Raw genomic sequence first — 25,090 nt, 5'->3', positions numbered from 1 at the left:
GTAAACATGTGTCTACGTGTATGCACATGCGTGTGTGTACAGTGTGTGCACGTATGTGCACAGGCACATGTGTTTAATTACCAGCTTTCTTTAAGGTTCAGATGCAGTAGCCAGTTTGAGTGAAACGATGAGCAGCAGCTGTCAATAGCAGCTGTGGGATCAGTTTTCCAAAGCTGGCAGAGCAAATTCAGTGCAAGACTTCCTGAAAAATCATTCCCTTTTTCTCTTTTTTATGGGAACAGAATGGCAGAAACCCTAGAACTTTCGCAGTAGAAGAATACTTTCTGTCTATAGCAGTCACTACTTTAAAAAAAGAAATGAATAAATATGTACTCTTTTTTTTACAAGCACATCTTAGATGACAGAAACTGTGCCGAGCACGTTCCATGGGCTGCTCATTTACTTCTATGAGGCAAGTTGTACATTTCACAGGTGAGGTTTTGGGGACAATTTTTACAGATGAAATTGGATGGAAATTAGTGACTTGCTCCAAGTCACACACAACTACTAAACGGTAGCAGCTGGGTGTGAACTCAGGCCCTTCCGACTCATAGCCTCCCTCTAGGAAGCTCTGCCTGGATTCTCCTCCCACCGGGTCAGACTGGCTTCCCTTGCTCTGCGCTCCCGTGACATCCCTGTGCCTCCTACAAACACAGTACTATTGCCTGGTGCTGGAACTTTCCGTCTCTCTTCCTCTCCTGTGAACTTGTTGAGGGCAGGGACACTGTTCTCTTCACTGATATCTCTCCAGAATTCTTTATAAATGCTTGTTGAAGAAATGAATTAATCTAGGCAAATTATAAGGAGCAGTTAATCAGATGTTTCTAACCTGGAAGATTCTGAGGTTGTGTTAGGGCTTCTGCACTACAGCTTTGTATGATTCTGATTCCAAGTTCAGACTTTCAGCCCCAAGTTGCATACTAGCTGTAAAGAGCTCTCATTTCTTGCCTGCATTTCACTGCTCTTTGCCCTAACAAGTCCCTTTCACATTCCAAAGATCCTCTTTATTAGAGAAAATTTTCCTTGAACCAAGCTGAGCCCGTTTTCCTTTTATCAGCCTTGTCTCCTGTCTTCCCCTCTTGTAATTTTTATTTGTCCCCTGGAACTCATTTAAACAATTAGTCTCCAGGCTGGTTGTTAGCCATTTATGTTTGGTATGCTGGCTTGATCCGGGTTTGCTCTGAAAAACATTCCATATTGATTTTAAAATGAAGGGCCAGTGTTCGCCACATTTATCAACTCTGTCGGGTACAAAAATGCTTTCTTCCTGTCAGGGCAGATTAATAACTAGCAAGCTTTCCAACAGGTGTAAAGTGGGCCCTACCTCACTGACAATGCATCGTCTTTTGGCCTTTGCTTTGACTTACTTTTTTACCCTCACTAAATTAATTATTTGTGATCAAATCTTTACATCCAACCACTGAATGATGGACATGTGCATACTCTGGCATTTTCCCTGAGTAGCAACTGGTGCCCTCGGCTTAGGAACTGGAAGTACTCACTTTAACGGTGATTTTGTTCCTCTGGGAGGAGGGCAGGAGAAGGGAAAACAGTTAATTTCTAAAAACTTCATAAGAAAAGTATGTTGGAAATTTGATGTTTAACGTTCACTTATAATTCCCCATTGTATATTTCATGACTCTGGGCAAAATAAATTCAGAAAGATTGCTCTCTGTAGGAGAGAGAGGGCATCCTGATTTGGGACACTAGCTTACGTTTGGCTATTAACTTCCTCCCTTCCTCCATTCGCTTGAGAGGCCTCGAAATCCCTGAGACTCCCTGACGAAACTGTGCCCAACACGTTCTGCATTATTTAGTAGGGTGATTACCGATGGCCTGTCAGCCTGAAGGTCACCTAGAATGCCAGGTGATAAATCTTCAAAGCTTCCTTGGAACACAGCTCTTGCATCTTTCGCATGATGAATAAACGCAGTCTGTTTGACACATCATTTGCAAGCTCAAAGAGTTACCCTTTTCTCCACCAGACTGGCCAAAGGTGGACTCTGTGTCTTAGCCTTTTGGCTTTGAACACTGATGGAGGAAATCAAATTTGGACTGTTGGATGGGAGAGCGAAGCATTCTATGAGCCAACAGGAAGAAGCCGTCAATCACTCTGGGTGTGTTGTACACAAGATGTTTGCTGCAGGCTCCATCCACTGTGCTGGGATGAAGGAGACAGCTGCTGGAGCTGTGTCAGGGGACAGGCTGCAGAGGCAGTGCTTAGACCAAATAAAGAAGTTCTGTAGTTAGCAGCAGTCGGAGCATGGAGCCTGAGCTCGCAGCCTCGTCAGGGCAGCTGCTTGAGAAGGCAGGTGCTGGGTGGGCAGCTGGAACAGACGCAGGCTGTCTCCTGTCAGTTGTCAGAGAGGTTAACCCGACAGGCTTAAAAAGTCAGACTGTGCCCTCTGAGACCTCTGCCTCCCGCAGCACCACTCCCTGAGCTGATTCCCTCCCCCTGCTCATATGCCTCAGCAATCTGTCAGGAAGCCCACAAAGGGCCTTGAGCTCAGTGTTGGGGCTTCACTGGGATCAGGCCTGCTATCGCACGAACGCTGCTGCAGCTCTGAACGAGAGGTGGGAATGATCTCTTTATACTCTGTAAGTGCTAGCTGATCAAGTGCAGCTCTACCACAGAAAACACTAGAACACGCTCTCGAACTCACTGTGCTTCAGAATCATGGTGGGGAGTGAATAAAGACCCTAGTGCTCCACCTTCATCAGTCCTGATTTAGCAGGTCTGTGGTCGGTCCAGGAATCTAGGTTCTTTCTTTTTTTGTTTTATTTTTAATTTATTTTATTGAAGTATCGTTGAATTACAATGTCATGTTGTTTTCTGCTATACAGCAAAATCATTTAGTCACACACACACTCAGACACACGCACACACAGAGACACACACGTATTCTTCTCCACTGTGGTTTATCAGAGGATCTTGAGTATGTTCCCTGTGCTATATAGTAGGACCTTGTTATTTAACCAGCCTACATAGAATAGGTTGCCTCTGCTAATCCCAACCTCCCAATTTTTTCCTCCCCTAACCCCTACCCTTGGCGACCACAAGTTTGTTCTCTGTGTCTGGGAGTCTGTTTCTGTTTCATGGATGTGCTGACTTATGCTATATTTTATTTTATTGTATTTTTTTTGTCTTTTTGCCATTTCTTGGGCTGCTCCCGCTGCATATGGGAGGCTCCCAGGCTAGGGGTCTAATCGGAGCTGTAGCTGCCAGCCTACGCCAGAGCCACAACAACTTGGGGTCCAAGCCGTGTCTGCAACCCACGCCACAGCTCACGGCAATGCTGGATCTGTAACCCACTGAGCAAGGGCAGGGACCGAACCCGCAACCTCATGGTTCCTAGTCGGATTCGTTAACCACTGCGCCACGACGGGAACTCCCTTATGCTATATTTTAGATGCCACATATTAGTGATATAATATGATATCCGCCTTTCTCTTTCTGACTTACTTCACTTAATAGGATAATCTCTCGGTCCATCATGTTCCTGCTAGTGACATTATCTCATTCGTCTCTATGGTTGTGTAGTACAGGAATCTAGGTTCTTAACAAGCTGCCGCCCAAGTAGTGCTGGACCATATTCCGAAAGAAGAAGGCCCAGAATGTTGAATTGGAAGAGTTCTTGATGACCATCTTGGCAAAACCACTATTTTACAAATGAGGTAACTGAGATCCAGAGAGGAAGGCTTGTCTGAATGATGTAATACAGATTATAAGGATTACAATGATATCATGCCAGTGCTTGAACTAGAACTGAGGTCTCCAGTCTCACGCCCCTCATGCTGAGAAGAAGGAGACAAGGTATTCTGTATTTTCTAAGTGGATAAAACACAGTGTAGGGACTGCAGTACTTCTCAATGGGATATGCTGGCATTTTATAATGTGGGATTGTCTAATGCACCGCAGGCCCCCTGAGTATTAATGCCAGCATTAATCCCATACTGTGAGTCCTGCTGACAACCCAAATGTCTCTTGGTGGTAGTTGGGAGACAGTGCTGTCTCCAGCTGCGAATCACTGGTAAGGAAAGGAGCTATAGTTGATTATTCATCAAAGGAAGTTTGCTTTTGAGTTTTAATTTTTCCGTTAATTTAGTGTGACTAGAGGCATGTCTCTGGCCCAACTGCTGAGGCTCTGCACCCCTGGTTCTTCAACTACACAAGTGAGGTAAGGGTCAGAAAGATCTCTCGGGACACTCTCGGCTGACGTCCCAAGTCCGAGAAAAGAAATTGTCATGTGGTTGGTGGGGCACTGGTGGGGTACAGAGGGTGTGAATACTCATGTTCTTTCACTTGCATTGCTCGAGTCAACATAGGCTGTGAATAATACTGTTATGAAATGGGTCCATTCCCAGAGGAGCAACAAGGCAGGCCTTCATGGGCTTAAGGCCAAATCTGGCCCTGCTCGTCAAGCCCTTTACATCTCCCGTCCCACAGTTGGCTTCACACCTTCCACCCTCTGCCTTTAAGAGCACACGACTTGCTTGTGTTTATCTTGTCAGCTCGGGGTTGACAGTGACAGAGAGACTCAGCATCCACAGGTGATGTGAACTCCCACCACAAGCCAACTGCAGAGGTGTTAGTTACCTTGGCTTCTTTCTTTATGAAATTGGAAAGGCTGTCTTTGCTGTTTGGGAAGCAGCCCCATTTCCCCAGTGCCTTATGGGGGCATTCCACCTTTCTACTCAAGGGGAGAGGAAAGGGCACTTAGGGATTGTGTGTGTGTGTGTGTGTGTGTGTGTGTGTGTGTGTGTGTGTGTGTGTGTGTGTGTGTCTGAGAGGGGGCTCCATAGCCTTCATCTAACTCTCAGAATGGAAACATTCAATTACCTTTATCCCAGCCTGCAGTTACCTTCTGTATTAGCAGAGCCCCCACACCAGCACTCCTGGGCTACACTAAGGCCAGCCGGTGTTCTCGCAAAGGAACATAGAGTTCTTTACTTCTCAGAACTGCAGTTTGGCTCCTTAGGCCGGCTCCTTCGGGATAAAGGCGTTGGATTAAGCTCTAGGATACAAGCATGATTAATGAAAACAATAAGATGTTTTAATTATCTTTTCATCTACCAGTTACTGCCTTTTCAAAGAGCTCTGCAACAAAGTTGACCAGCGTAGGTATTTATTCTCAGTTCATTTCATAGCAGTTTATAGTACGTATTCATAGTGGTTTTATTCTCAGCTCACTTTCCTAGAACAGTGCAGCTGAAAGGGACTACCCCATTAAGTCCAACACGCTTATTCTATAGCTGGGGAAATTGAGATTGATGGAAGGGAAGGGACTTGCTTAAGGTCACACAGCTAGTTAACACCAGAGGTAAAACTAGAATGGAGGTCTTCTGACTCCTGGTCCAGTGCTCGTTCTACACGTAACACCTTCATGAAAACTGCCTTTGCACAAAACCCCCAATTTAAATTCTGTTACTAAAACTTCTAGAAAGACAACTATTAACAAGTGTTGGTAAGATTGTGGAGAAAAGGAAACCCTCCCACACTGTTGGTGGGAATGTCAGCTGGTGCAACTACTACGGAGGTTCCCTACTACTACTACTATGGAGGTTCCCTAGAAAACTATACACAGAGCTGCCATATGATCCAGCAATCCCACCTCCAGGCATATATCCAGAAAAGATGAAAAACACATCTGGAAAAGATTAAATTTGAAAATATACATTCACTCTAATGTTGTAGCAGCACTGTTTAGAATAGCCAAGACATGAAAGCAACTTAAATGTCCATTGACAGAGGAATGGATAAAGAAGATGTGGTATACACACACAGAGAGATATTACTCAGCCATTAAAAAAGGAAACAATGCCATTTGCAGCAACATGGATAGGCTTAGAGATTATCATATTAAGTGAAGTATACCAGACAAAGATAAATATCATATGATATCACTTATATGTAGAATCTGAAAAAGTGATACAAGTGAACTTATTTACCAAACAGGAACAGACTCATAGACAGAAAATAAAATTATGGGTACCAAAAGGGAAATGGGGGGAGGGATAAATTAGTGGTATGGGATTAACAGATACAAACTACTATATATGAAATAGATAAGCAGCAAGGATTTACTGTATATCTCAAGGCACCACATTCATTGTTTTGTTATAACCTATAATGGCAAATAACCTGAAAAAATACATTTATGTAACTAAATCACTTTGCTGTACACCTGAAACTAACACATGGTTAGTTTTACCATTTACTATTACTATTTACTAATATTGTAAATCAGCTTTACTTCAAATAAGTAAATAAATTCTGGTACTAAAACTTCTAGACCAAAACATGCCAATACAGTTCTCCTGTTCTACAGACACATAAATACATATCGAGTATTGTGTTATGGCCAGTTTCAACGAACAAAATCTCAAACTTACATCCCCAAGGAAACCATGGAGAAGAAATTCTAGCCAGAAGCACCTTTCCCTGGTAATGTCCTTGTTTTTCATCTTACTACCTGATATAATATTTGGGGATGTGGTTCTATTCTGCCTAAACTTAATTGTCATAATGGTGCTAAAAAGAAGCCTTTATGAGAATGATAATCTCAAATTTGAAGGAGTCACAGAAGAGGTAATCCTTTGTCAATGAAAGGCAAACCCTGCGCTCACATCTGTGAGCTGATACATAACTGACACTAGGGGAAATATCCCCATGTAGAGTTTCTTTTGTCCCTTTAGAAACATCAGGATATTACTCAAGCACTGGAATTCCTGAAGACAGAGGGACTGGACATTACACTGAACACACCCCTGATTTAACTCTCATTGTGTCAGACTACAGACAACGCTCAGTTTCCACTCCCTCTTCAAAAAGACCCCAGTTCTTTTTTTCTCAGGATGTGACACACAGACAGACATCCCAGGGCAGAAATGAAGTGAGAGACAGAAGGATCAGTCAGTTCTTTTGGCTGCCTATGGAGCTTCATAGTAAGCCATGATTTACCAGGCTCCCAATCCTTATCCACCAGTCTCCGTACTTGGATCAAACCTCGGGATTCATCCTCTCAGGGAATGGCATCACTGTCTACTCAACTGTCCAAATCACAGGACTGAAGGTCATCCTTGATTCTTCCCTTTGCCATTAACTCTGACTCATCACCAAATGTGGTCTAGTGCCTCTCCTTAATATCTCTTTGATTCTTCTACTTCCCTCTTTCTCTGAGCCATCATCTGGTTCACAACAACATCTTGTACTAGGAGCAGCGAATGAAGCAGGCTAGAACACTGAACTCACTGAATTCAGATCTGTATTCTAACTGGTCATTTGTTCATTTGCCGCTTTCAAATGGACCATGAGTTCTCTGAGAGCATGAACCAAGTCTAATTGGTCTCTGTATCTCTAGAATCTAGCAAAGTATCTATTAGGCATTCATCAAATGAATGTCAGTGGGTGAATATTCTACCTTTACAACTATGTAGTGGCCTCAGCATGGCTCTGTTTGTCTATTATGAGCCCAGAAGACTATGCCCAACTCGTCCTTCTTCCTGCCCCTTACCTATTTCTCTTAGTCATCCTAGTCCTTTTGAACACTTCCGTGCTATCCTACCATTTCTTTCACATCCTATGCTTTCGGGAGCTCTGGGTTTGTCCCTTTCTCTGGAGAGCCTATTCAAGCTGTCCTCTCCTTTCTCCAGGCAAATTGCTACCAGTTCTGCCCCTGGTGGCCCAGCCCACAGGTAGAGCCAGTTAGGTTCAAGGCCTCTGGTAAGGTTACAGGGCTAACCGGAGACTCTGAACACTTAAGGTTTAAAGCTCAGCAGCTCTTGCTCCAAACTGGAAACCAGCTTCCAGTAAGCTTTAAGTCAAAAAATATCTTCCACGTGCATAACTTAAACTATGTGTTCACTACCACAACAGAATCTGTTTCTAGGTCAGGACAATATTATATTAAGACCTGGGCAAAATGTGTGTTACTCAAAAGAATGGGATAAAATAGCAATTGAACAATAATAGTATCAAAGCCCTTCTACTTCTCTGATTCAAAGGCGGGAGCAGAGAGATCATCTATACTCTATGGGATACAAGAGGTGAAGGATCTGAGTCTGTCTTTGTCTGTCATTGTACCCTCAGTGTCCTGCTCACAATAGCATCTCGATAAATGTTTCCTGAGCAAACGAATGATGAGATCAGTAGTAGGCACTATTGGTTTCAGCATCGTGGCAACTGAATTCTTAATTCCTAGAGAGTGGGCAGGAAAAGGAGTCTTAAAATTAAAATCTCTTCACTTTACAAATGAGAAGACACTGGTCAAAAACAACTGAGTAACTTAGCTAAAATCACACAGCAAGTTAGCAGCACAGCCTGGACTTAAATCAGGGTTGCTGATCCCACTGCTTTTCCCCCTGAACCTAATCTCCCACTGTAGGCTGAAGCCCAAACATAGTTCCCTGTAAGAATTTACCAAAGTCTGGCCTCTTCATCTACAATCAGATTCTATATGTTTTGATACACTTGAAAAAAGCACTGACATTTAGACTTGTCAGCCAGAGAGTTGTTCCCTTTCACTGCCATCCAAGTTCCCCTACACAGCCAAGTTTTCCTTTCGGCAACAGAATCAAACTTTTAAAGGGCTCCGTGCTTTTAACACATAGAAATAAAGCCCATCAAAGCTGGAAGCTATAGATAGCTATAGATAAATAAATCACTTGCTTTAGTGTCAGAGAATTCTGACTGTTTGGTACTGATATAGTAGATTTGGGGAAAAATAAACAAGGGAATTCAATAATGAGCACATGCTCTTTCCAATAAACTTGCTGGGAAACAACCCAAAGTGAAAGGAATCAATTTAGATATAAATGACACAAGAGCCAGCCAGCTTAATGGGAAGGTTGAAACTGCCCCAGCTTCCTGTGCAGCCCCTTGCCTCTCCTGTCCTGGTCCTTCCACATCATGAGGGCTCAGGGTTCTATTTGAGCTGTAACATCTCCATCTATGCAGAAAAGCACTCCTCTCATCTTCCTGGCTTCCTTGGAGAAATAGATCTGTAACAATTTAACTTTTTGTAAGATGCCTTCATGTCTCTTTTATTGGTCTTTTTTGTTCATTCTCAGGACAATCCCGTAAAGTAGACAGGGAAGGACTGGTCACACCAGAGAAGTGGAGTGACTTGTGAGGGGTCCCTGGGCTTGTCAGGGGCAGAGATAGGGACAAAAAGCCAGGGCTCCAGACACAGAGTCTAGTCCTCTTCTATCAATGCAATTTCATCACTGAAGGAGACACTCCGTTAGGCAATCTTTTCTTTGCTCTTTATCACAAAATTTATGAGCTGATAAATTCCAGGGGAAGAAATTAAAGGGTCACAGATTGGCATCACTTTAGTTCAATATTGGCAATATGGAGCCCTAAAAGAAATAATGAGATGGATTTATTCCTTTCTTTCTTCTCTTTCATGATGATGGTGCAAAAGAATGGGAACCCTGAGATGACATTTCCCTGGAAAGATTTGGAAACCAAAACTTTGGAAAGAGGAACACTGTTTCCATTGGGAGCAAAGTTCTAGTCTTTTGGTGATATACAGCAGGGGTTGACAAACTATGGCCTACAGGCCAAATCTGGCCATTGCCTTTTTTTTTTTTTTTTTCTTTTTAGGGCCACACCCGTGGCATATGGAAGTTCCCAGGCTAGGGGTCCAATCAGACCTGCATCTGCTGGCCTACACCACAGCCACAGCAACACCAGATCCGAGCCGTGTCTGTGACCTACACCACAGCTCATGGCAACACCAGATCCTTAACCCACTGAGCGGGGCCAGGGATCAAACCTGCATCCTCATGGACACTAGTCAGGTTCGCTACCAATGAGCCACGAAGGGAACTCTCAGCCATTGCTTATTTTTTAAATAAATTTTATTGGCACATAGCCACAGTCATTCATTTACGTATGATCTATGGGTGCTTTCATACAACAATAGCATGACCGAGTGGTTGTAAGAGTGACGGCCCTCAAAACCTAAACTATCTACTGTCTGACTCTTGTCAGAAAACACTTGCTGACCTCTACGTTATAGAAATCAAGCACTAACCCTACTCCTGAGGGAAGTTTCCTTTTGTTACAACAGGGATGTTCTGTCCAATATGGAAATTGCTAGGGTTTGGAAATTGCTGAAATTCCCCAAGTAGGTTTGTGAGGATGGGTATTGGCCCTGGGAGGGAGATGAACATTTTTTTCCTGCCATTCTTCATGAAATCAGTCTTGAGCCCTCATTATTTTCACTGTGAGAAGATCTATTATAGTTTGCAACCATATAATAATTCCTGTCAGGATTCTTTCTTCATTACAAGTGAGATAATATTAATCCAGTGCCAGAGGGTTAAAGGACGATGGAATCAATACCTTGCAGTAGGCACTGCAGAGATTAAGGATGTATCTTCCCCTTGAGTGTCCTGTTTCCAACTGTTCCCGTCAAGCAGGGCCACCAACATAAAAAGTACGAGGAAGCTAGCTTCTGGGATTTTCTGAAACTTACCCTCATACAAAGATCTGGGATACTGCAGGGCAGCACTGGCCTTGGAGATGTCACAGAGCCTGTGGAGTCCCTGTAGATTTCTTTGTAAGTGGCTGTCCATGCACCATGATCCCCTTTGTGGGCCTGGATAACAGAGCGAACGAGGACAATCAGGAAGCTACGTTCCTCTCCTAGGAAATCACTAGTTCCTTCAGAATGCTTGGCGAGGTCCTGCCAGAAGGAAGCTCTACCTTCAGAATGGCAGACTGAGATGTGGGTGAAGGTAGAAGAGGCAAGGATAGAATACCAGCAAGACTGCCCACCAGGCGCTGTAAGGTTTTCTCTTTTGTTCTCTTCCTCAGGCTTCCCCTTGCCTACTCCTACTGTATTAATTCGTTGGGACTGCTATAGCAAAATACCACAATCCAGGGGGGCTTAAACAACAGAAACTATTGCTCCGCAGTTCTGGAGGCTAGTGTTTGAGATCCAGGTATGCGCAGAGTTGGTTCTTTCTGAGAGCTGCGGGAAAGACATCTTTTCCATGCCTCTCTCCCAGCTTATGGTGGTTTGCTGGCGATCACTCCAGTCTCTGCCTTCATCTTCACAGGGCCTTCTCCCTGTCTGTGTGTGTCTGTGTCCAAAGTCCCCCTTTTCATAAGGACACCAGTCATGCTGAATTTAGGTTCCACCCATTTCAGTATAACCTCATCATAAGTAATTACATTTGCAACAACCCTATTTACATATATGGTCACATTTTAAAGTGCTGAGGTTAGGACTTCAATATATGAATTTGGGAGGGGGACAGGGCACAATTTGACCCATAATGCCTACCCACTGACTCTCTCATCCACCCTTCATACATGCCTGCCCCTCTGGGGTTCTACATCTCTGCTTCTAATTCTGGGCATGTTCCAGCTCCACTAGAGGTTGTCATAAGACTAAAGCCAAAGAGAGTAAAGTGTATGGTCAAGTCTTACTGGAAGCCAGTCACTTCTTAGGCATGTGAACCTGGACAAGTTGCAGAATGTCTTTAGGCCTCAGCTGCTACATTGCTAAGCTGGAAAGAATAACATTCTTGGGTTCATGGGATGGTTGTGTGGAACACAATACATAGAAATCTCAATGAACTATTACAATTATCTGCAGCAGCCCTGGGGACAGCCCGGCCTTAGAACAAAGGAGAAAGCTGAAGAGAACAGGTCTGGTAAGGGTTTATTCCTTTGTCCCAAAGAATATTTTTTTTGAGCTAGGCATTCTTGTGGAGTCTGGGGACTGAGCAGTGAAGACAACAAAGTTCCCGCTCTCAAGGCGCCGGGAAGAGCACCACAGGAATAACGATATATGATTCAGTCAGAAAGGAATACATGCTCTGAAGAAAAAGAACACAGGGCAAGGAGATAAATAGTGAAAGCAGTGGGCTAGGAACAGTCCTGAGAGGGAATAGGGAATTGCTGAGCACAGGTGACCAACTAGGTGACATTTGCTGCAATGCCCACTAGGCTAGGCTGACTCTGGCTTTGGTGAATATGCAAACAGACAGCTCAGCTGCATGCTTTAGGAGGGAATATTCTCAATTGGCCTAGATGTGAATATTGATTCCAACTCACCTCTTTTCTGTCTGCTGAATTCTTATGTCTTTTCCAATAAGTACCATATCATTGAGCACTTAATTACACACTGCCTAGCATTCCTCATTGCTATTTATCATATGCCAGTCTCTTCCACTAGATTGTTGATTCCTTGGAGGCAGGGCTCCTATCTCATATTTCTTTTGTGATAGTCTCACTCTTTGTACAGTGCTGAAACAGGTAGAAGTCTCACCATAATACTTGTGGATTAAATGATTTACAGGGAAAAACAAAGTTTCTCTATTTATATAGGAGACAAACAATGACTAGAGCAGAGTTCCTAAATTTATTATGCTGATGTCGATAGCAAAAAGTAACCTCTATCTACTGGGATTACCATAGTTTGCCAGGCCAGCATCATCTGGATACTGTTTCAGGGGACACAGTATTCCCCATGGCACATTTGGATTTAAATAGGAGTACTAACCATGATGTACTCAGCACTTACTATGTTCCAGGTGTTGTTCTAAATGTGCTGTACATACATTGACTCATTTAATCCTTGCTACCACCGATGAGGTAAGTAACATTATCCCCATTTTACAGGTAAGGACATTGAGGCCCAGAGACTTAAAGTAACTTGCCCAAGGTCTCACTAGCAGGTGACAGTCTGACTCTAAACTCTGAGCTGGACTGAGGTGTTAGGATCTGTACATAATTAAGTTGATACAACCAAGAGGCCTGAGAGACAGTATAGCAAAGTGGCCAAGAGAGTGGCTTTGGGGTCAAATCAATGTGTGATCAAATCCCAACTCTGCAATTTAAGAGGTGCGTGACTTTGAGAAAATAAATTCCCTTCTCCAAATTTTAGCATCCTCATCTACAAAATTAAGAATAAAAGTAACACCCATATAATAAGATTTATGACAATCAAAAGAACTAATACATGTAAGGCACATTAGCATAGTGCCTGGCATACAATAAGCACAAAAAATGTTAGCAGAAATTATTCAAAGTGCTTAATAGGCAACTGGCTGAGGTATTGAATCATTGGCCCTTGCAACTACATAGGCTGTATATCAGTACATGGTTCAGCCAGTTGGGCAAGAGAGCACGCCTCTTAGGCTTTTTAGAAAGATGCTGTTACAGTTTGGGCAGCAGGTTGCAGTTGCGGGAACAGAGATTATGGCAGAGATTGGGGTATAAAGAGGGAATTGACAATGTTCTAAACTTATTTCCCTTGCGACAGATTTTGAAAACAAGGCCAATCCCTAGCCCTGAGAAGGAGGAATTAGCCGGCTGAAACCTCACTTTAGGTAGGTGGTCCCAGCGCATTTCACCTATTGATTCAGAGCTTATTTCTTATTATGCTGGGGTAAAGAGGATAGGCATGATAAACTGTCTTATAGGTTCCCACAGTGCTTATCAAAATGTATAAGGTAAGGCATAAATACACCTGCTAATGTTTCTTACAAGCAGAGGAAGAGCGGCCCATGTGTCAATAAGCAAATTCTTATTAGGCCACACTTTAATTTCTGTCTGCCCTCTATTTCTTACAGCAAGGAGAGGGAACCAAAGCTCATAGGACGTGATTGAAAGGTCCTAAGCAGAAGACCATCCCCAGATACTGCTTCTCTCTGTGTGGTTCCACAAAAGGCACACAGCCTCTGCCATGCTGGCTTCCTGGATCACATCCTACACACAGATGGCTAGCAATCTAAGGGGGCTCACCAGGAAATCATGGCAGCCAGTCAATCAATAGCCCTTTTTTTTTTGGCTGCACATGCAGCATGTGGAAGTCCCTGGACCAGGGATCAAATCAATGCCAAAGTAGCAACCCAAGCTGCTACAGTGACAATGCTGGATCTTTATCCTGCTGTGCCACAAGGGGACTTCTCGACAGCATTTTTAAAAGAAAACTTGCTTACTTTTTTAAAAAATTAATTAATTTTTTAAATTACTCAAATGAATTTATCACATCTGTAGTTGTATAATCATCATAACAATCTGATTTCACAGGATTTCCATCCCACAGCCCAAGCACATCCCCCCACCTCCCAAACTGTCTCCTCCAGAGACCATAAGTTTTTCAATGTCTGTGAGTCAGCATCTGTTCTGCAAAGAAGTCCCGTCTGTCCTGTTTTCAGATTCCACATGTCAGTGAAAGCACTGGATGTTGGTGTCTCATTGCACAGCTGACTTCACTTAGCATGATAATTTCTAGGTCCATCCATGTTGCTAAAAATGCTGGCATTTCATTATTTTTAATGGCTGAGTAATATTCCATTGTGTATATGTACCACCTCTTCTGGATCCACTCCTCTGTCGATGGACATTTAGGTTGTTTCCATGTCTTGGCTATTGTAAATAGTGCTGCAGTGTCTTTGCGAGGCGTGGTTTTCTCCGGATAGATGTCCAGGAGTGGGCTTGCTGGATCCAATGGTAGTTCTATGTTTAGTTTTCTGAGGCATCTCCATACTGCTTTCCACAGTGGTTGCACCAATTGACAATCCCACCAACAGTGTGCTAGGGTTCCTTTTTCTCCACACCCTCTCCAGCACTTATTGTTTGTAGACTTTTGGATGATGGCCATTCTGGCTGGTGTAAGGTGGTACCTCAGGGTGGTTTTGATGTGCATTTCTGTAATCATGAGTGAGGCTGAACATCTTTTCGTGTGTTTCTCGGCCATCTGTATGTCTTCTTTGGAGAACTGTCTGTTTAGATCTTCTGCCCATTTTTTTGATGGGGTTGTTAGAAAACTTGCTTACTTTTTTAATCTTATTTTTTCCTGGGAAATCTATTTTAGTAATTTTACATATTTTGGGGGAGCTGTGCCTACGGCATGTGGAAATTCCTGGGCCAGGCATCAAACCTTCACCATAGCAATTACCCAAGCTGCTGCAGTGACAACGCCAGATCCTTAACCTGCTACGCCACAAGAGAACTTCAATTTTACACATATATTTGAAGCAATCTCAAACTAGCAGAAAAGTTTTAAATACAGTAAATATAGTACAAGAGCTTTTTTCTTCCCTGAACCATTTCAAACCAAATTGCCATCCTGATGTCCCATTTCCATCAGATATTTTAGTATTGCCTATAAACAAGGGCATTCTCCTATATAACCGCAATGTGACCGTCAAAATTAATACTGAAAATGCAAGAAATTAATACTGGTGCAAAACTATAGTCTAATACTTAGATCCCATCTAAGCCTCACCAGTTGTCCAAATAATGTCCTTTATAGTAAAAGGATCCAATTCAGAACCATGTATTATATTTAGTTATATCTTTCTAGTCTCCTTCCTCTACAGTCCCTCAATCTCTTTGACTTTCAAGCTCTTGTCACTTTTGAATATTTGTGCCTAGGTACTTTACAGAATGTCCTTCCTTTTGAGTTTGTCTGATGTTTCCTCAATATTAGATTCAGGTTGTACATATTTGGCAGAAATACCACACCAGCGATGCTGTGTTCTTCTCACGACATCTTATCGGGTGGTTCAAAAACAAGCAAATTTTAGGGCTACCCATCAGTTGGCTTCTGAGTCAGTTTCAGCACTAGTTGCAACAAACACCCATATGCACTTAACACTGAGCTCAGAGTGCACAGAGTGACCTTGACAGGTAATTGTGGTGCCTCTACACTAAAATCCACTGGAAATGTGGACTTAGCCTACTTCTATAGCTTCACTTCCTATGACACTCATTCTCTCTTTCCTCCAAATGTTGGGAACACTTTCCTACCTTTGTGCCTTTGCCCTTGTGGTTCCCTTTGCCCTTCACATCCATTCCATTCCCACCCATCTCTCATGTCAAAAGATGACTTGTCCTTCAGGAGCCACTTCAAATGCCACACTCTCCACGATGTTTTCCCTAAACCTCTATTCCTAAGTTGGAACTTCACCTTTCCTCTAGTATGTCTTAACATTTTTTTCAATAATATTATCCCTTTATACTAAAATTAGATGATAGATTGCAAGCTCCTTGCAGGCAGTGGCTTTGCGTTATCCCTCTCTGTTTTGTCCTTAATCCTAGTCCACCTGTGGACTGACCAGTTAATAAAATGCTGCATGTATAGTAATATTGGCCAACATTATTGACTCTTAACTATGTACCAGGCACTGTTCTAAGTTGTCTGCATGGATTGCATCATTTAATGCTTATATCAACTCTGAATTAGGGGACTATCACTGTCCCCATTTTATGCAAGTAACACAAATAATAACAGGTAATAAATAAATAGCCACTCATGGAAAAAATCATTTCATGAACTCAAAAAATATTATTTGTAAGTCATAGTTATTATTCTGTGATGTCCTGAGGACCCTCTAGCCTTTGCTCTTGAAGGCCCCATTTCTAATTAGAGGGTAATATTAACTATTGGACAGTAAAACTATAGTCAGGCCATTGCAAAATGAAAGTCAGAGGCCAAGAAAGTTCATTTGAAAATAGAAGGGAAAAGTAGGTGATGAATAGAAACCAAAGCAGCAAAAGATATGTGAGGGTGCAACAAATGGAGGCAAGCTCCTGAGATCCCCCCCCCCACAAATCTCAAGCACAAGACACTAGCTCAGCAAACAGCCCTATGTCAACATGGAGAATAGAACAGGTGTTTGGGGCCCAGTGGTTTCTTAGGGTTGCCTCAGGATTAGCACCTACGAAGGCCACTTGGAACGCAGAAATAGCAATGCCCAGAGTTTACTCTCCTGTAACTCTGATCAATGGTCCATATGTCCAGCCCTGGATGAGGTAGCCTTCTCAGTATACTCAGACCCCACAACCCAGATAAGGGGTGGCTAAGTCATGCGAATCATAGAGGAAGTATCCTCTGGAAGTCACCTTATCTGTGTGAGCCCCAATCTCCTCATCTATAAAATGGTATTAATGCTCACATTGCCTATCTCATGGTGACTGTATCTGGTCACTTTTGTTAGGTTGAAATATTACCAATATTTGCTGATTTTTCACATATACAAATAGCAATTTCATATGGTTCAACCAAATAGGATGCAAACTGTGAGGCCTTATCTCTGCATTTCCAGTATCAAATAAAGTTCCTGGCACAGGGGAAGCATCCAATAAACATTTTAACAGGTGTATTGAGTTATAATTGATATACAATAAACTGCCCATATTTTAATTATACAATCTGATGAATTTTAATATGTATGCACTTGCAAAACTATTACCACAATCAAGATATGGTGAACATATCTATCACTTCCAAAAGTTTCCTCATCAAGAAATATTTGTTGGAGAAATAAAAGAGAAAACATGGTTGTTACACCACTCTGGAGACTATAAGACACCAACAGCAAAAGATTATTATGAAAGCCCAATGAGGAGACTCTTATAGTTGGAGTGTAGGGCCATGGGAGGAAGAGAGGGCAAAGGAATCCTGGGCCATGATGTGTTAGGGGGTCACAAAGACAGTGGTGCTCCTGATAGTAGAATCCACTACCTATTTGGAAGAATTAATACAGTGATGTAGTTCCAGGTCATGTTCCCAGCTTTGGTACAAACTCTGTATCATTGGGCGGTTTCATTTGCCTAATCCTATTTTTTTTTCTCCTTTTTTTTTTTTTTTTGTTTTCTTTCTTTCTTTCCTTTTTTTTTTTTTTTTTTTAGGGCAGCATGTGCAGCATATGGAAGTTCCCAGGCTAAGGGTCCAATCGGAGCTACAGCTGCCGGCCTACACCACAGCCACAGCAACGCCAGATCTGAGCTGCATCTGCGTCCTGCACCACAGCTCACCGCAATGCCAGATCCTTAACCTACTGAGCGAGGTCAGGGATCAAACCCAAATCCTCATGGATACTAGTTGGGTTCTTAACCCATTGAGCCATAAGGGGAACTCCTGCCTAATTCTTTTCAAAAAAAAAGCCTTATTGATAAGGAAAACATCTTAAAGTTGATTGGGTGGCCTTAAATCTCATTCTCTTATGAGATTTTCCTTTTACATTGTCTTTAGCTATAAACTTGGACAGAGATGGATGGCAAAGAGTGCTAAAGTGAAACCAAACTCTAATTTTGACTGATTTCACAGTCAAGATAGGGTGCTCTATTCATATTTATGACAGTATGCAGTATTGGAAACTTCCACAGGGCAAAAGGGGCTGCCTAATTAGCTGGGGAATTGGAGACTGCCCAGGCCTCATCTAAGTGGAGCAAGCTTAATAGCTCACCTCTGCCTCAAGTAACTTAAGAAAATTAGGGACACTCCTGAATTCTGCTTTGCTTTGCCCAGGATAACTGAATTAAAGGCATAAATTTACCCAGCCACTCCACATGTACATTTCACCCTGGCCCTGTCCAGACCTGCCTGGCTTTCTGTGTACAAGTCAAAACACCATGAGTCATAGAAGCGCAGGACTGTCTGTATCTATAGGAAGAGCAATAACAACATGGACTATTTCAAACTCAGGTGAGAAATTGATGCTCTCTAATGATACTATCCAGCAGATGCCTACCTTTTCGTATTTTTCTTGTAGTATCTGGACATAGTGTGGAATGTTGGAGACAGACTGCATCCTTGGGATTACTAAACATTTTCAGTGTTCTCTCTGTCCAAATCTAGAATACAAAGAAAAAGTTATATGGAAGCTCAAAATATACAGCCTATTAAAAAAAAAAAGCAGATTTGATTGAAATTGAAGTTCAAGGTATCTACCCTCTCACTACCTTGAGGGTTCCAGAGGCACCCTTCTGAACTCTTAGGGTTCTGGTGAGCAATGTTTGAAACCTGTAGTTTCTCTGAGTCTCATCGTCCTCTTTTGTAAAATGGGAAGAATGTTGGTGTCTACCTCTTAGGGTAGTCGTGAAGACCAAGTGAGATGATATACTAAAGCATTTGCCTAGTTTTTAATACGCGGAACACTCTCAAGAAAAGGGAACCAGCCTCTGGGCCTGTCTCTTTACAGATCAGAGAACCGTGCCCTAGACAGTGAAGCTGTTGCCTTCAGTCAGAGAGCAGGTTAGTACTGTTGCTAAAGCAGCTTTCTCGACTCCCATTCCAGTGTGCCTTTCAGTGCACCACAGTTGTTCCCCCTTCCTCTGCTGAGACTGTGATATAATTAAAAAGGTGCCTGGTCCCCAATGCCTCTGAAATGCTATCTGATTGAATCCTAAGAACAGAATAAGAAGGCTGCCCTCCAAGCACCACATAAATAAGTAAAGAAAGAGCCTGGATGTTTTTCAAGCACAGAGAATCACAGTTCTGTTAGCTGTAAGTCATCCTAAATCCCAGATTACTAAATTCATAGAGTCTAAATGACAGTGATGGTCTCCCAGAAAGCTAATGACCTAGACAAGAAGCAATTTAACAGAGATGGCGCTTATAAAGTCACAAAAAAGCATTCTGCACCACTTCTGCATTGTAGCAAAACCATTAATCAAAGCATTGATGTCAACTAACTTCCAAAATGGCAGGAACCTGCATGTGTGATCTGATTGCATTGGATGCATTTCTGAACTGATTAATCCCTGCCCATTAGTATCTGATGAATTCAGGTAAACAAGAACAAGAGGAATCCAAAATGCACCCTATTTTAATGTCATATATGTTTTATCACTGTAGAAGTATATTTAAAGTAGCCTAAGAAATTCTTCCACAGTCCATCTGTGCCTTCAGTCATTTTTTTTTCAAGAGAGAGTAATCAATATATCATCATTATTCAACATGTGGCATGTTTCCACTTTCCTGACATCCAAGTGTAATGTTATTTAGAATCAAGTAAGATTTTAATTTTCACATGCTGGCTGAGATTTGTAGTGTGGAGCTAGGCAGCTCGAAGGAAAGCCAGGCCTCCCTGACACTGCATGATAAAGCCATCTTTTCCATATTGGTTGGGAACTCCTCAGGCATGCCAGTAAATTGCACCAGTCCTGCCAATAAACACAAATAACCTACCCCATCACTTTCCCGTGAGGTCAGAGCTAAATGTTTTCCATGTCTATACAAATGTATGTTGATCCTAATGGATGATAGATGACATTTCTTTTTCATTTACAAACACAGTAACCCATGAAAGCAAGTAGGATTGCAAATAGAATTCAGATAATAGATGCGGCTGTATATGCAAAGAATCGGCTTTGTGGGCGGAATTCATACACTTGGAAGTCATTGGTTATGTTGCTAGAAAAATGAATCCCAGATTTCTGAGGCCTGTGGATTTACCATGGCAAATTATAATAAGAGGTAGAGGTCACTGTGACTTTGTTGATTCCAGCTGTATTGTAGGCTGTCATAACAAACTTCTGATTCTCACTTCTAATTAGACAATTATAAAAATTATACTAAAATTTTCTGTATAACCAATTGACAAGGAAATTACTTCTTGGATTTATGAAGGCTTGGAATCAGATGTGACTTTTCATAATTGAACAAAAATGGGTGAAAATAATTGCTAAAATGAAACATAATTTGGAAATTTCATAAAATGTAGAACATTAGACCTGAGAGGGATTTTCAAGGTAAGACAGTATGTTTCATTCTGATGTCCTGGGGCTCATATCTATAGGTTTTCTAAGATGATAATGGGATATCTGGATCTATTTTTCATTGGAAGCTCTAGCTTATCAAAACAAAGCTGCACAGGCTAAGTAGAACATCAAGCACATTTGCTCTGGCCTGGAAGTTTATGAGCTTAAGGCGGTTTAACTAGTTACCTCACATTCATCAGAAGTTCTTACTGATAGATCCCTGTATATTTAAATCACTTAAACATAAGGAAGATTATTACTTAATAAAAAGCAGTTTGTATGGTGGGTTTAATATTTGAAATCATAGAGTCCATGGTATTATTGGGGGTGAGGATAGGGATTTTTTAGAAGAGTCTTTGGTTGTGAGAAGGTTATAACTCAGTGACCTTGTCAAAATCCCTTGTTTTAAAATGATCAAACTGAGGCACAAAATATTCCTGTCCCTTACTGGTCATTCTGAATCACTTGAAAGTGCAAGGGTAATAGCTTACAAACTAATCAATAATGCCTGTCTCAGCACCTCTATTAATACATTCCTTTTCTCTGTACATCAGCCCTTTATTTAATCACTCACTCTACTGAGAAAAGAAGTTTCGAATTTATGAGTCACATAAGTCTATAGTCATTATTCTTAAATTCCCCAGTCCAATTTTACTCACTTTTCTTTTTGACTGTTATGTACACAGCTGAGCAAGTCCACATCTTAACTGAATTGATTAGTCAATTCAGTTAAAATATCAGAAGGTATTTCATTCATCCCAATTGAGTCACACTAGATGTGGCAAAGTATAAATAGATCAGAAACCACCCTGTACTGGTAAAGTCTCAGCAACTCCTCGGCTGAAATTAGTTGGCCACAAATGTGGCATTTTACCACTAAAGCAAAAGAAAGGAGGAATATCAGCTCCTTATTGGCTTTCTTTTGTTGCTAGCTGGCAATACCTCTACTTTCCCCCTCTGTCTTAGGCCAAATCTCCCAATAAACAGACTGAGATGAAAATTTGTGCGCAGGTGTTTTCTTAGGTAGAACAGCACTGTAAGGGAATAGAGGAAGCAGAAGTTGGCAGAGAGAGGAACTATGGAGATGCAGTTGCAACAGAGGCCTCAGCTGATCCTATGGGGGGTTCTAGAGCTAGCATGCACCTTTTGAGTTGTCTCGAACCTGGATCAGGGGTCCTGGCTTTGTACATCTACATTGCCAGGCACTGGATATGGGCTCTTCCTAGGGAGGAAGAGTCACATTGGGCAAGGCAATTTCCTTTGGCCGATGGTGCTTCTCAGAGAAACTCAGCTTGGAAATTTTAGCAGCTAACACTCTAGTTAGGGTGCCTCATTCCTGATGTGGGAATCTGAGGACACACTAAACATCTATTACACCTCCATCCCCTTACCCCCTGGGTGCCCCCTCTGTAGACAATGTCCCCTATGGAACATTCTAATTGAAAGAGGAGCCTAGAAAATAAACCTAAACTTCCTTCCTTCCCCCCAGTAACTAGTGGAGCATTTTTGAGAGCTGGCCAGCTAGGGTGACTGTGAAGTTTACAGCCGATGGGCAGAGAAAAACAAATAGTCCCTGTGTTTGTTTGAAGTTCCTTTCATTGTTTAAGGAATTTTCTTTTGCTAATCAGTTATATAAAGATTAGAAAATAAAGTGGAGTCAACAGAAGAAATGAATCATTTGAATAGCATGATTGCCACTCTGCAGTGATCTGAAAAATCCAATATTGCCATTTAAATCAGATTCACTTTTGTCTAGAGAAAGAAACTTGACCTTTTCCAGTGGCCACCTAAGTTGAAGGCCAGACAGACAAAAAGAATGCCTCACCCTTCTCTTGGTTTTCTTTTATTCTTTTAGCCTTCTTTTGTTCTCATCTATTCTGCATCTTTAACTTTTTTTTTTTTTTTGCACTGAAAATCTTTTTATCAGACCATATCTACACGAAGATAAAACATCTGAAAAAGATTCCATTGGTTTGGCTAGTTGAAATTGTGTACATTCCCTTTACCCTTCAAGTGTTGGCATGTGTGTAGGGACACGGCCATTGAAGTTATGGGGAAATGTTAACATATATTTATGTCTTTACATAAGTTACTGCTTCTCAAGCCACAAATTGTAGCTTATTGAGTTAAAGAAACAAACTTGGATTGTAATATTCTGGACTTATCTTTCTGTGGTTTAGTATGTGGCACCAAAGATCATTGGTCCAAGCAGCCTGGTTCATGATATGTTAGGAATTGTAGGAATTGTTCACTAAAACTTCATGGCCCTTCAAAAATCTAAAGTGTATGTTAACCATTTGGGAAAGAATAAAGACAAGGGAGCTGCTATTTCAAGGGTTAATTTCTTCTTAATTTGATTTGTATTAAGAGACCCACTAGAAGAAAAGCACACAATTTAGAACTTCACATTCCTGGGTTCTAATTCTAGCAAGAACACATAACTAGCAGTTACAAATGGCCTTAACTGAAGCATTTTGTGAATCCTAAGCTTATGCCATTGAGCCAGAGTTTCTGTACTAAAGAGAAGTGGCTCTTGTTGGAGGGGGAAGAAGAAATTATGAGAGCAGAAGATTCTTCTTTCTTGTGAAATAAATCAATAATTTTATTTTCAAAATGCCAAATACTTTTGCAAAGAAATGATCTGGTGATGTGCCCAAAAATCTGGCTGTAGAAATGTTGACACATCTCTAAGATTTGACTACATCAAAGAGTTGTCTTCAATACCTGTCAACACATCATGTTTCTGCATCTCAGTTTTCATATACTGCAAGAATACTATCAACATTTACATCGTTACATAGTACATTTCAAGGAGGAATGAGAAGAAAAAGCAAAGCTGCATTGGAGGACACAGTAACTTCCTCCTTTAGGTTTTAGCGGACACACCCTTTCACACATGAAATTCCTCCCACCTTTAATTATTTTATTTTTTATTTTTATTTATATTTATTTAATTTATTTATTTATTGCTTTTTAGGGCTGCACCCGCAGCATATGGAGGTTCCCAGGCTAGGGTTCAAATTGGAGCTACAGCTGCCAGCCCATAGCCACAACAGTGCAGGGTCCAAGCCACATCTGCGACCTACACTACAGCTCATGGCAATGCTGGCCCCTAACCCACTGAGCAAAGCCAGGGATCAAACCTGCAACCTCATGGTTCCTAGTCGGACTCATTTCCACTGCGCCACCACGGGAACTCTCCTCCCACCTTTACACTCCAGGACACTGCAGGTTAATTTCCTCCTTGGTCTCATTTGATGGTTTCTCTTTTTCACTCTCTAGTAAACCATGAACCTTCTAAGATTCAATCATCAGCCTCTGCTTGTTTCTAGCAACAGTCATTCCTTTTGGGGGTGGTCTATCTAAGACAATTGTTACAAACCCAACTCCGACCTCTCTCTTACAGTTCTGTATTTTCTTTTTTCTTTTTTTGACTTTTAACTTTATTTTGAAATAATTTTAGGGTTATGTAAAAGTTGCCAACTTAGTACAGAGATTTCCTATACATCATACACCCAACATCCTCTAACAGTACACATCGCATAGCCATCGTAATTCACAAAAATGAAGAAATTAATACTAAAACAACACTACTAACTAAACTACTGATTTTATTCTAATTTCACATATTCCCATAATGTCCATTTTCTGTTCCAGGATCTAATCCAGGATTCTACTTTGCATTTAGTTGTCATGGTTCCTCTCCTCCTCCAATCTGTGATGTTTCTTCAATCTTTCTTTATCTTTCATAACCTTTCATAACCTTTGAAATCATCAATTATTTTGTGTAATTTTCCTCAATTTAGATTTTTGGATGTTTTTTATTATTAAGTTGAGATTATGCATTGTTGAGGAGGATACCAAAAAAGTCAGGTACCCTTCAAAGGCCATCATACTACAGGTAAATGATACTGATATGGCTTATTACTGCTTATGTTAACCTTGATCACTTGATAAAGGCTTCTCCATTGTAAAGTTAGTATTTTGCAATTATAATTAATGACTATCTTGGAGGCAATATTTTAAAGCTATGAACATTTCCTGTTTCTTTTTAAATGTTCATCCACAAATTTTAGCACCAACTGGTGGATTTTGTCTGCAGCAATTATTTCTGTTGTGTTTGCCTAATTTTTGTTTATCTCATTCCTTCTACTTTTTTTATTAAAGCACAATTGATTTACAATGTAATGCCAATTTCTGCTGTATAGCAAAGTGACTCAACCATATATACATTTTTTATATTATTTTCAACCATGCTCTATCCCAGGAAATTGGATAAAGCTCCCTGTGCTATACAGTAGGACCTAATTGCTTATCTATTCTAAATGTAATAGTTTGCATCTACTAACCCCCAACTCTCAGTTCATCCTAATCCCTCCTCCCTCCCCCTTGGCAACCACAAGTCTGTTCTCTAGGTGAGTCTATTTCTGTTTTGTAGATAGGTTCATTTGTGCCATATTTTAGATTGCACATATAAGTAATATCATATGGTATTTGTCTTTCTCTTTCTGGCTTACTTCACTTAGTATAATCTCTAGTTGGATCCATGTTGCTACCAATGGCATTATTTCATTC

At 41.4% G+C, this 25,090-nt stretch overlaps 1 long non-coding RNA gene across 10 annotated transcripts in view; it reads right to left on the bottom strand.

The window, feature by feature from the left end:
• The window catches only part of LOC102158351 (uncharacterized), a 758,918-nt gene that overhangs the window by 322,290 nt on the left and 411,538 nt on the right, over positions 1-25,090 (bottom strand). For 4 of the 10 annotated variants that reach the window (XR_014835884.1, XR_014835889.1, XR_014835883.1 and 1 more), the window contains one exon: positions 18,505-18,607. This is a non-coding gene — a long non-coding RNA (uncharacterized LOC102158351). Of the gene's footprint in view, positions 1-3,120; positions 5,016-6,063; positions 9,361-18,503; positions 18,608-25,090 lie in introns of those variants that run through there. The other 6 variants (XR_014835886.1, XR_014835887.1, XR_014835882.1 and 3 more) reach the window with 5 other exon arrangements.

The sequence above is a fragment of the Sus scrofa genome, chromosome X, assembly GCF_054392235.1.
Source record: "Sus scrofa isolate SSC_HxYL_T2T_F1_AM1 chromosome X, Sscrofa_HxYL_maternal_Yorkshire_Landrace_v2.0, whole genome shotgun sequence".
In the NCBI taxonomy this organism is placed as follows: Eukaryota; Metazoa; Chordata; class Mammalia; order Artiodactyla; family Suidae; genus Sus; species Sus scrofa.
The sequence above is the reverse complement of the archived record's forward strand: the minus strand, read 5'-3'. Positions and strand labels throughout refer to the sequence as shown.